The sequence below is a fragment of the Centropristis striata genome, chromosome 19 (assembly GCF_030273125.1).
Source record: "Centropristis striata isolate RG_2023a ecotype Rhode Island chromosome 19, C.striata_1.0, whole genome shotgun sequence".
Taxonomy (NCBI): Eukaryota; Metazoa; Chordata; class Actinopteri; order Perciformes; family Serranidae; genus Centropristis; species Centropristis striata.
The window spans coordinates 23,794,911-23,807,113 of NC_081535.1; the positions used below are offsets into that span (position 1 = coordinate 23,794,911).

General features: G+C 38.6%; 1 protein-coding gene across 1 annotated transcript in view; it reads right to left on the reverse strand.

Annotated features, from left to right (window-relative positions):
* Positions 1-6,362, reverse strand: part of megf10 (multiple EGF-like-domains 10) — a 94,178-nt gene extending 87,816 nt beyond the window's left edge. The window contains exon 1 of the mRNA XM_059357814.1: positions 6,132-6,362. The gene's annotated coding sequence lies outside the window, so the exon portion shown is untranslated. The remainder of the gene's footprint in view (positions 1-6,131) is intronic.
* Positions 6,363-12,203: the final 5,841 nt, after the last annotated feature.

Below are 12,203 nucleotides of genomic sequence, written 5' to 3' on the forward strand. Positions count from 1 at the left end.
GGAAAGAAGGGGGCAGCAGCAGCAAGTTCCCATCGGGGCTTATTGCTTGTGCCTGACAAAACAACAGCTGAAGCTGATGAGGTCGGCCTACAGCTGACTGGTGGGCAATGAGCAAGCCTGGCAAAATACAGCCTACACTGATTATAGTATGAGCCATGATGTTTTAAGGATTGTCATACTAAGGATGTGAAATAAACAGGAATGACAGTAGGACTCACACACATCTTCACACATTCTCAACAGGTAGACAGCTCTCCTTATGTATTAGTGAGCACACATTAGACGTGTTTCCACTGAGTACTTTCTGAGGGCTTTTTGGAAAGTGGCTGAGTGTTTTGGCTACACCCACTAGTTAGTTTCCCTTTGCCTCTGTTCCCATACAGGTACTTTTGTAGCAGCTAACCAACGGGGTTCGAATATGACAACAGACCGACATGGTAACTTTGTTGCTTTATTTAGCGACTTTTCAGACCCCTCTAGCGACTCTTTTTCAAAAAAGCGACTAGCTGGGGCGTTCCTGGTGGCACACCTGGTAGAGCGCATACCACAGAGGCCCAGTCCTCGTAAGCGGGCGGCCCGGGTTCGAATCTGGCTCGGAGCCCTTTCCCGCATGTCTTTCCCTCTGTCTCCCCCTTTCACTCTCAATATCTCTCCTATCAATAAAGCTACAAAATGCCCCCCAAAAAAAGCGACTAGCAACAAATTAGCGACTTTTTCTGGTGTTACTGGAGACTGGAGAAGGGCTGCACGATTATGGCCAAAATGATAATCACGATTATTTTGATCAATACTGTAATCACGATTATTAGTGACGATTATTCATCATGTTAGTGAAAAACATCTGTATTTTTATTGCACTACTTTTAAACAAACAATGGGAACAGTTTTTAGTGTGTGAACAGAGTGTCTGGTGCTTGTTGTAAACAAACTGAGATCGCTAAGTGAACACCTCCTACAGCAGCAGCAGCACATACACACTGTACTGCTAAAGAGCTAACTGTTAGCCTATTAGCAATTTGCAGACTGGGTGCTAAGGGGTTAACATCCCCTCCGGCTCTGCAGCTGGGAGAGACTGCTGCAGGAGCCGGAGGCTTGTTAAGAAGGGTAAGAACGAATCTCCAAAAGTCTCCAATAACAGCAGAAAAAGTCGCTGGATTTGTTGCCAGTCGCTTTTTTTTTTAAACTGTCACTAAGGGCGTCTGAAAAGTCTCTAAATATAGCAACAAAGTTGCTAAGTTGGCAACACTGCTTTGCCTGCTTTTACAAATAGCGTGTGTTGTTGTGGCGTCGAGTACTACGTCACATCCTGCTTAGCGCTCGCTCGTTGTTCATTTAGGCAGCTACATGAAACCTTAACTATGTGTTCGCCCCCCTGGTGGTTGGTGGACTATTGGTGTAGAAAGTGCTTGATAAGATATGCAGGAGAGCCGCATATTAAATGGAAATATCACCGACGATCAGGTTAATTTAATCGTGGCAGCCAAAATCGTGATCACGATTAAAATTTGAATAATTGTGCAGCCCTATTGGAGACTTTTGGAGACTCGTTCCTACTCTTCTTAACGAGTAGCAGGCACCGTCCCAAAGCACTGACAAGCGCCCCAGTCCTCCCGAAGCAGTCTCTCCCAGCTGCAGTCAGCAGAGCAGGAGATGTTAACCCCTCAGCGTCCAGTCTGCAAGTGAATTACACATGCGCGAAATCGCCGCCTCAACCGTATTCAATCAGCGTCGACTAGTTACTGGCGGCGCAGTAGCAGCTCAGGAAATACCTACCCAAGGCAGGTACTTTCTGAGCTGCTACCTGAGCCGCTGACTGGTCAAGTTGGGCGGATCTTGGGCAGATCCTCTCTCCCAAGGCACAAGCCAGCGGTCCACTAGAGGGAAAAGTACCTAACGGAACCGCGTCCATCCTGTTGTGACAGTCTCAAACTGGAGATGTAAAGAAAGACAAATAGTTCAATATCTTTGAATTACTTTCTCAAAAACACCCAGCACTTCTGGCTGGCTAACTGAAACCTCTCCACAAACAGCTGCTGCGTGTGTGTTGTGTTCTCTCTGGTGTTGTTGGAAATGCTGTGACTTGGCTTCATCTCAAACAGTCAGCTGTGTATCTCCTGCAGTATGAGCGGACTTTCCCTCATCCACTTTCACTGGGGAAACAGCACACAGTATATTTCCTGTCATCAGCTTCAGGGCATCAGATCTCTTGCAACAGTTCACATTCAGATGGGCAGGATGTCATTAAGAACTTCACTTACATGGACACTACATCCATGCAAATTGTTATTCCACACCATCATTTGATTCCATTGGTGATTCTGACGTCTTACAAAGATGTTTGTCAGTTTCAGTTGTGTTTTGTTTTAAATCAAGTGAGAAGTAGTCTCATTTTGTATTGAGATAGATAGGACCGGAGTTCTTTTGCAACAAACGGTTTTGACCGCTGCCGGACTTTTGAAAGAATGTAGGCTTAAGGCACTCATCCTGAGAGGTTGCCGCCTGGACGCAACTATACCAATTTGAAATTTTCCATCAGAAATGACGGTGCAGAGATGCCGAGCTTCCACTGGTGTGGAAGCACTGACATTCAGCAAAAATTCAGCACAGAACAGATCGTTTGGGACAGGAAGTCGTGCACAGACACAAAATAAAACATCCGGTATATTTTCAAAATAAAATACCTCGGGGTCACGGCGGATCGTATTTCATAACTTGAAGACCTGAAATCAATAGGTTAGAGTTAGAGGTTAGTCTTTTCACCCCACTGACACTGCTCACTCCGGTGCTTGTTGTAAACAAACAGAGATCGATAAGGCTTGTTAACAAGAGGCTCTAGTTAACAAGCCGGCCGACCTCGTTAGCGCTCGTTAAGACGGAGTCGCTGGATTTGTCATTAACGAAGAGATGTTGATTATCTTCCAGTTATATCAATTGATTAGGCGTGAATTTGCGAGATCTCGTGCATCCTCGGGACTACGCTGTCCGCAACAGCTCCGACACAGACGGATTCGGTGTGTGTTGACGGACTGCGGAGATACGCAGCCGTTGCGGAAGGACCCCTTTTAGAGTCGTTAAGCATCCAGTGGAATGCCGGGGCGTGAAACACGAAGTATGAACCTAAATTAAAATCTATATGACTCTTTTTTTATTCTCATAATTGTGGTAACCTACATACCTGACATACTACACGACTGGCACACAATAAAATAATATTTACTGTGAGCAGAATATTGTGTATGTGGGCATGTGTGTGTCTGTGTTTATGTGTGTGCACGCGTGTGTGTGTGTGTGTGTGTGTGTCCGTGTGTGTGTGTGTGTGTGTGTGTACTTAATGCTCAGGAAACTCAACTTATTAAAGAATATTTGATAAAATCTCCCCACAACACTCAGCATATTACATTCCATCCAGACACTTTGTAGCAGGACTGTAACTGAAAGAAGGGCTGCACCCAGTTCTGTTCCCAGAATACTGGTGGCAACAGCTTCCCTCCTAAATACTCAGGCCTTGTTGGGATGTAGGTCAGAACCGTCACTTTTTTACAATCCTGGGGTTTTGTGTTTAGAGTTAGATTACCCTTTAAGATATTAGTATTTTCAAATCTCTGTTCTGTTAGACTTTTAACCATAAAGAAAGTAATTCAGCTTCTTCACATCAGAAGTAGGGCTGGGCGATATATCGATATCACAAAATAAATCAATATATTTTTAAATGTGATATGGAATTAGACAATATTGGATGTATCGATATAGTTTTTTTAAACTCTTTATATATAAATGCTGCCCTTACTAGGGTTTGTCATATTTAATTATTTTTGTAATGTTCGTTATTCTTTTATCATATAAAAATATTTATTTCTGAAAAAGATTGGCCTATTTTATTTCATAGGCTATTTTTATTTAAGATATTTTTATTTATTTAAATGTGCACTTTATGGAGCTTTGATTTTTTATTTTTTTAAAAAGGTTCTCCTGTTGTTATACATTATTTATGTTCACTTAAATAAACAGTTTCAATAAAACTACTTGTGACATGTTATATTTGGCTTTGACTTTGACTGAACATTTGCTCTCACTTTGCGATAAAAATATCGGTATATATATCATTGATCGATATTCAGCCAAAATATATCGGGATATGACTTTTCGTCCATATCGCCCATAAATCCTTATACTGCATTTGGTGGAAGAAGTATGAGTTTGAATCTTCCATGGAGTAAAAATCTTAATATCACAATGTCAAAACTCTCCACTGCAGCTTATTTCTCCTGGCTACGGCCCTGTCAACTGGAGAAATAAGTCCAATGGAAATGTTCCTTTTTTCAAAGGTGGGGTAAGAAGCTTTAAACTGAGCACTTAAAACTAAACATGGACAGTAATATAGAAAAGAAACTATAATCATTTACTGCATTAACTCTCCATTGAAATGTATCAGATATACATGACAGTGTAGACGTACATTTTTGAAGCAAAACATGCTTTTTCCTCAGTGTGCATGAAATAGTCAAACGAGTCCTACAGCTGCTAGTACATCTCTCCTCTTCATTCCTGCTGACAGAAGCTGTGGAGTTTCTCACGGTAGCAGAAAACTACAGTAAACAGTTCACACTTCATTCAAGTTATGCTACCTATACACCAGAAGACTTTGAAAATATTTGGAAAAGACTCCTGGAAGATCAGCTCACACCTGCTCACATCTAAAGACAAGTGTTAAGAGTTTTAAGTCTCACACTGAGATTCTACAAAGACTGTGAATCTTTCAGGGTAACTATTTACAAGACTACAACTAGATTCTTTTAGCAGTTTTTACCTACCATGCATTTTTTTCCATTATGCTCTTAGTAAAAACTGACTAAATGGAGGAGAAGCAGCTTTTGGCTACAGCTGCTCTAGTGTGCAGTGGTTTGTGTTGGAAAAAAAAACACAACAAAAAGATGAGAAGATGCCACAAAATGCCCCTCACAAAGCTGAAAAGGGGTTTCTGTTTTTATCACATGAAAAGTTGACTATTTTACAGTAAAAATAGATATACGGAAGAATAAAAGAAAGGAACATTTAGAAATGAATTCATGATATACATTTATGTCCTATTTAATAATAATGTGTTTAATTGAATAGTTATATTTATCAGCTCGATCAACTTTCATTTAGTTAATCATACAATAATTAATGATTACTAATCACTTATTTATGTATAGCCCTTAGGGTTGTCAAAAGTATCAATACTCAAAAAAGTATCGATACTAAAATGTTGTATTCGGATACGATACTCATTTTCAAAAGTATTGATGAAAAGTGTTATTTTCTCACTTGAAGTCCCAGAATGAAGCAGAGAAAAGTCGATTTATCAACCTTAACTAATATTGTGCACAGCATACAAAATATTGTTCTAATTGTTATTGTTGATGGTATTTATTTATTTTTTGCACTACCTCAGACCTGAAGCTTGTTATCATTGTTGCATTTTCTTTTTGCACAACTGTTTTTTATTATAAATATTTAACCTGTGGTTCTGTTCATTTTAACATGTTGCATTTTTCTTGTTAATAAAAATATTTCTGTTAAATTTTGGGGTCTTTGTTTTTATCCTGGTGGTATCGAAAATGGTATCGAGTATCGAATATTTTCCTGAGTATTGGTATCGAGTTGAAAATCTTAGTATCGTGACAACCCTAATAGGCCTACATTTATTTATACATTTTAACTGGGTCTCCTTACTGTTCTCTTTACTAAAAAACAGCGCCCCCAAAACCCCTCTTGTGGCCATAAATATATGACAGCACTATATTTTTTATTTAGGACTGAGTTCACTAACATTATTGTGATGTTACTTTTTCCTGTCGGAGTCATTTTACTGCCCGGTCTGATCGCAAACCCAAGACTAGGAAAAGACTGATATGAAACAGAGCAGATTACTACATTAAACTTAACGATGGAGATGAAGGGAGCGCCGTGACTCCAGTAAAACTCCTAGATTTACTAAAGACTTTCAGTTTTTAGTCTGGGACTGGGAAAATCGTTTGGTGTAAGCCCAGCATTAGATATAGCAACAACAACAAAACAAAAAAAACCTATCGGCAGTAAAGCAAAAGTACACATGGGATGAATCACGTCAAAAAGGTAGAATTATTTACCTTTTCTGTGTGAGAGAAAGTGACCCTTCCTCGGCTCATGGATCCTCCTATGGTGCTGCTGATGGTGATGATGATGATGATGAAGATATATCAAGTAGTTAAGAATGAAAAGTCACAGTGCTGGTCTGATGGAAGTCCACAGCGCGTCGACTTGAGGTCATTGGATGCGTTTTGTTTTCGGTGAGAGGAGAGGAGTCTCATCAACACACTCTCACTTCTCCTCTTCTCCAAACAGCGGCCCGACCGCTCCCGTGACGTCACCAGCGACTCCACCAATCACGGACCGGAACATTCCTGCACCCTTAACCCTCTGGAGTCTCCAAAAGCTCCAAAGCACGACTTCTTCATCACATCCAGACTAGAAAACAAAGCAGCGTGGAGTCCTACTGTAAATTTACCTCTTAAGTTCTGGCTGTAAACTCCATGAGGCCAGTTTCAGTTTGATGATGATATACCAAGTAAAACTGGAGACAAGCTCAAATATATTTAGTATAAAATGATAGAACTGGATGTAACCCTCTTATATTTTAGATTTGCAACTTGTGTTCACATTTGCAACATTTAAAATTCTCTATTGAGCATGATAGTGTCTGAAAATTAAAAAAAAGATTCAAAATCACATTTTATGTTGGATTAAAGGACTAAAAAAGACACAAAATGACTAAAAAAAGACACAAAAAGACACAAAATGACAAAAAAAACACAAAAAAAAACACAAAAAAAGACAATTAAAATAGAGTCACACTAGAAGACACAAATTGACAACAAAAGACACAATTTAAAAAAAAAGAGTTAAAAAAAGATTCAAAATCACATTTTATGTTGGACTAAAGGACTAAAAATGACACAAAATGACTAAAAAATTACACAAAATGACTAAAAAAAAGGCATAAAATGACACACAATGACTGAAAAAGAGACACAAAAAAAGACACAACAAAAGACACAAAATGACTAAATAAAGACACAAAATAACTAAAAAAGACACAAAAATGACAAAAAAAATGACCAAAAAGACACACAAAAAGAAACAAAATTACAAAAAAAAAAAAATACACAATTAAAATAGAGTCACACTAGAATAAAAACCAGAGTTGGATGACAGGATCACACACAATCACAATATCACATTAATGTTGTTTTTTCTTTGTTTCTTTTTTATTTCAAATGTTGATCCAGTAAGTCAGAATAAAAAATCAATTATTATTATTAGGTCATATAGGTGAGGTTGTGCCGAAAAAAAACAACAACAACATGGCATTTAAACATTTTTTAAGTGGTGTATACAGGCAGGATGAAAAGGATTCAAAAATGGACAAAATAGCCCAAAACTCTGACGGGTTAATTGATATGAAAGTCATGAGGATCAGGATCACTGATTTGCTCGTTTAGATATCACCTATTCAGACAGGAGATGATTACTTGAAAATGAAATGAAATGTATTCAGTTACTGAATATTAATTATAATCCAGTGACGTCATTCATTGAATGTAACGTAATCTGATCTAAATACTTTTAACAAATGTCTGTCAAAATGTGTCAATATTGATGTTAATTGTGTATTTTGTAATGCTGAAGTGGAAACAATCAGGCACCTTTTTATTGAATGTCATTTTTCCTAGATTTTTTGGGAAAAAATTGAAGTTTACATCACCTCACATTCCAACCTACAAATTAATTTGAAAGCCATAGATATATTTTTATATTATAGCAATAAAGATAGGAAAATGCAACACTTATTGTTAATTTGAACTTGATTATTCTAATGGTGAAATTCCACATACATAAAGCCAAATTTTCCAAAGGTCAACATTTCTTTCCTGCTTTTGAAATTGAATTCAACAACTACCTTGAATGTATCAAAAAATAATTGATAATAACAAATGTATACATACTGTTTACATAATGTAAGAAATATTTGAAGAAATGTAATATGTCATGCCTTTTTCTTTTTTTCCTCCTTTTTTAATTAGGGCCTCGGGGCAATCGCACCGAGCACTGGTCCCATACAGCAATAGCTGTAGGGACTACTGTTATACTGTGGATTTCTTCTTCTTCCTCTTCCGGACGCAATTTCGTCCCGCTACTAGTCCTACAACTTGAAGAGTTGCAGGACAAATGATATATCAAAACGTGCGGTTTGATCGGGATCGGTGTGCTATTACTTTTCTCTACAGAATACGAATTTTTCGCGACATAAGTCGCGAAAACCTGCCCAAAATTTTGCATTGAAATGAATGGGACAGCCGACAAAAAATGAGCGAAAAAGAACAATAATTGGAGATTTTTAAACGTCTACTTCTCCGGCATAATTTCACCTAGAGACTCCATCTAAACTTTAAACAGTAGACACAAGTCTTGTGTATCGGTGTATTAATCCACGTTTCGATAGGTCATATAGTTTTTTATCAATCCCTGTTCAATGACCATGATCATTTTTGGAGAAATTCTGAGATTATAATGGGTGTGTATTGCACGGAATGTTCGTGTCACAGTGTGTGACATCATCGCCAGAGTGTAGAGGGAGAGAAAAAATTGTCAAAAAATAAATTTGAAAACTGCGCTCCAGGCCGCAAATTCCACTCTACAGAAATAATTTATACATAGAAATGTAGGAAAATTTGTCTTCTCACTCACAATCCTCTGGTAAAGCTGTCAGAGTTATAGTTGATGCGTACGACGCACAGATGCGCCACCAACACCACCAACAGCCTCATTGGGTCCCATATTAAAAACGCAGGAAGATTCGGAAAAAAGGAAGATGGAACAGTTTTTTTAGATCGCTCTAACAAAGCTATTTTTTATTTTTTATTTTAAAAAATCATACACAGACGTTCAGGAAGAACTCAGGACGCTCAAAGTGAAGTCGGATCAATGATAGGTATTATGGTTTTGCTAAAAATGCTTTCCGTTCGAGGCCAGAAATTTCAGTCTGTCCACCTCTGCTGTCACTATGCCGGAACAGGTGCCAGTTAATTCTGTTGATTGCTTTGATCTGATTGCCTTTGATCTTTAATGTGATTACAGTTACAGATACACACACACACACACATGCGCGTAAGCGCGCACACTCCTCACACATGCATACATATGCTTCAAACACACACATGCACACACACACACCACACACACACACACACACACAGGTAACTTTATGTGATTTTAATTACACACATACACACACACACACACACACACACACACACAGGTAACTGCACTCATCTCTGACATCATCTGTAAATATGGAAGTGGCCGGGAAGTCACAGCGGAAATAGAGAAAAATAATGACTCGCCCTTAAGCATGCAGTTCGGCCACAAGTGTCTCAGTCCTGCTTAGTGTTGGGCAAGATGGGCACCATACGTAGTAGGGCTGCACGCTTATGGCCAAAATGATGATCACGATTATTTTGATCAATATTTTAATCACGATTATTAATCATGATTATTCATCATGTTAGGGAAAACATCTGTATTTTTATTGCACTTCTTTTAAACAAACAATAGGAACAGTTTTTAGTGTGTGTACAGAGTGTCTGGTGCTTGTTGTAAACAAACAGAGATCACTAAGTGAACACCTCCTGCAGCAGCAGCACATACACAACGTACTGCTACAGAGCTAACTGGTAGCCTATTAGCAATTTGCAGACTCCAAAAGTCTCCAATAACAGCAGAAAAAGTCGCTGGATTTGTTGCCAGTTGCTTTTTTTAAAAAATTGTCGCTAAGGTGTTCTGAAAAGTCGCTAAATATAGCAACAAAGTTGCGAAGTTGGCAACACTGCTTCGCCGGTGCATGTTGTTGTGGCGTCGAGTACTACGTCACATCCTGCTTAGTGCTCGCTCGTTATTTATTTAGGCAGCTACATGAAACCTTAAATATGCGTTCGCCCCCTGGTGGTTGGTGGACTACTGGTGTAGAAAGAGCTTGATGAAACAATCTTTCAATCTGCAGTTGTAAGTGGTCAAGCTGTCCAATAGTTGTCCTGATTAATAAAGAGTGAACAACAACAAAAAAGTGACGGAAATCATTTTTTTAAATGAAGATAGTTCTGACAATTATTTAATCAAAACTGAATCAAATCTTTTTTATTAGTCACATACACAGGCATACACACTAGGCTTACAATGTAGTGGAATAATTAGCTCCAGAACACGTCTAATAAGTCGAAAAAGGGAAGAAAAAGATGAATAGAATAAAACATTTTTTAGATGATTTCCCTTCAAGAGAGGTCATGGCAGTTTAAGTTCAGCAAAATATGGAAAAAAAAACTAAAGCTTTGTTCTGGTAAGCAAATGTGCTTATAGTAGGGTACATGCATTGTGGGGTTTGAATGAAACACTTTGACTCTGCTGCCACCTGCTGCTAAAATGATTTTTTGTTTTAAAAGAGTTTACTTTTTGTCTATAAGATTGAAAGGGGGCGTGCAACACAATTAAATATATTATAACAACCAAGCTTCATGCAAAGAATGACTACATTTAATGATTTTCTCTGAAACGATTGGTCCGGTTGTTGCCTTCAGTCAGACTTTAGGTACGCAGAGTTGTCAGTATTTTATTATTTTTTTTACTGTTGTTGAGTAGTTTTCTAGTCCTTCAAATCGACCCACCATATTTTTTTAATGCGGCTGTAAAGACAAAGGTTACAATTATTATTATTATTATATGGGGTGCTCTTAACCCTCTGGAGTCCATCTATTTATTGAAAATACACGTTTTATTTACAGTAATAACTTTATTTATATATGATATGTAGACAAGCTGAGAAACCCAGTTGAAAGTGCATCATAGGAGCTTTCACTGTGTGTCATTTATGTTTCTAGACCATTTTTTAAAATGTTTTTCTGCTACATTTCCATAGAAACCTGTGTCTTTTGTTGTTCCTGGCAGCTTTATACTTTGATAATTAAAATCAAATGAAAAATCTGACTGATAGCCAAGTTTGTGTCGAGAAAAAGGAGCCATGCATGTGATGTAAGGACAGACTGAAATATGATAAACATAAACAGAGACAGAAATAAATGCATAGGGAGATGACAAATTTGACCCAAAATCTCCTGGACTTCAGAGGTTTAAATCGTAAATGGAGTGCACTTATATAGCACTTTTATCCAAAGCGCTTTACACTACACAACTACGCTCATTCACCCATTCACACACACATTCATACTGGTGGCCGAGGCTACCAGGGCACACTGGTGCTGTTAGAGCCATTTATATCTGTGTCAAGGTCATTCCCCGATTGCCACAGTAGGTGGCGTATTGGACAACAGCATGTGTAAATGTATGAGTAGAGGAAGAGGCAATTACTCCTCAGGTGTGCTGCTTACCGGGAGAAGCACACAGTGGCTGTGTCCCAATGTCAAGGAAGGATGCTCAAACGGCTGGATTTGAAGGATGCTACGTCCTCAACATCCACCGTAGGACTGTCCCGATGTCCAGGATCCTCCAGAGGACAGAGCGCCAAAAGGTCCACTGGGGTCGCGAAGCCCTCTTGATTTTAAGGAGTGTAATAAATCTAATGTGTTGCATTAAATGTTTATTTATTTAAATAAAAAATCACGATAGAAAAGTTTAAAAATATAGACTATATCGCGAGAATAAGGACATGTGTAACATCCCTCCTGCAGTATACACAGGTAACCTCACCAAGCAGTAACCTCACCTAGCAACAGAAACACAGAGCTAATGGAAAAATGGCGAAGCGTCAGGGAGACGAGAATGCTGAATATCTCAAAAAGAAAAAGAGAGGGTACCATGAAAGTTACATTGAGTTCGGCTTCATAGACGCAATGGACAAAATTAGAGCCGAATGCATCTTTTGCAGTGAGAAACTGGCAAATGAAAGTTTGAAACCCTGCAAGCTGAAGCGACACCAGACAACTAAACATCCAGAGACAGTGGGTAAGCCCAAAGAGTTTTTCCTCAGAAAAAGGGAACTAGTTGTCACAAACAGGCCCCAAAACATTATGGACAGTTTTAATGAAGCTGGAAGCGACCAGAAGCAGTCAACATTTGTGTCTTTTGAGTGCTCTCTCCTTATGGCGCAAGCCAAAAAGTCACACAACATCAAG